A 1176-nucleotide genomic window follows, 5' to 3' on the forward strand; every position below is an offset into this window, starting at 1 on the left:
TCTGTTGTTTAAGTCACCCAGTCTGTGATACTGTATTTTGTTATGGTAGCCCAAGCAGACTGACACAATCAGGCTGCCTTTTTCTAGTTTGCTGAAAGTTTTGTTTTTGGACATGTATGGATGTTGGAATTTATCAAACGCTTTTTCTGCATTGACATTTCTGTACCTAGTAAGATGATGTTATAGTTTTCTTTTTTAGTCTGTTAGTAGGTTGAATTACAGTGATTGGCTTTTGAATGCTAAAACAGCTTTGTGTTCCTGGGATAAACCCAACTGGTCACAATTATCTATTTTATGTATGGGGCTTGATTTGCTAAAATTTTTAAACAAAATAAAATTTAAGACAAAGGCATTAATGGATATATATAAAATATTGTATCTATTAGAGAATACACATCATCTTCAATCACACATGAAATATTTACAAAAACTGACCATATACTGGTCTATATAAAAAAAACTCAGTAAATTTCAGAGAACTGATATCATGCAGACTACATTCCCTGATGGTTGTGCGATTAGGTTAGAAATTAGTAATGAAAAGATAAATTGCTCAATACTTTGGAAAATTAAAAAAAATACACTTCTAAATAACTTGTGGGTAAAAGAAGAAATCATAATAGAAAATAAAAATATTTAGAACTGACTTATAGTGAAAATATGTCAAACTTATGGGATGAAGATAAAGGGATATCTAATGTGAAATTGGTAGCCTTTAAAAAGCTTGAATTACTGTACAACATGGTGACTATAGTTGATAGCAATACTCATACTGTATTTTTATTTTTATTTTATTTTTTTGTCTTTTTTGAGACCGGCCGCACCGCGCTCAGCCAGTGAGTGCTGTGAGCGCACCGGTCATCCCTATATAGGGTCCGAACTGCGGCGGGAGCGCTGCTGCAATCCCAGCGCCACACTCTCCCGAGTGCGCAATGGGCTCGGCCCCATACTGTATTTTTAAAAAACACAGAGATTGGATGTCAAGTGTTCTCATCACAAAAATGAAAACTATGCGAGGTAATGCATATGTTGATTAGCTAGATTTAGTTATTCTACAATGTGTATACACTTCAGAACAGCATGTTGTACACAATAAATACATACAATTTTATCCATCAATTAAAAAAATAAAAAAATCTATTAGTAAAAAGGCTGAAAATTAATGAGTTAAGCAGC

Source organism: Galeopterus variegatus, unplaced genomic scaffold (genome assembly GCF_000696425.1).
Source record: "Galeopterus variegatus unplaced genomic scaffold, G_variegatus-3.0.2 Scaffold12417, whole genome shotgun sequence".
NCBI lineage: Eukaryota > Metazoa > Chordata > Mammalia > Dermoptera > Cynocephalidae > Galeopterus > Galeopterus variegatus.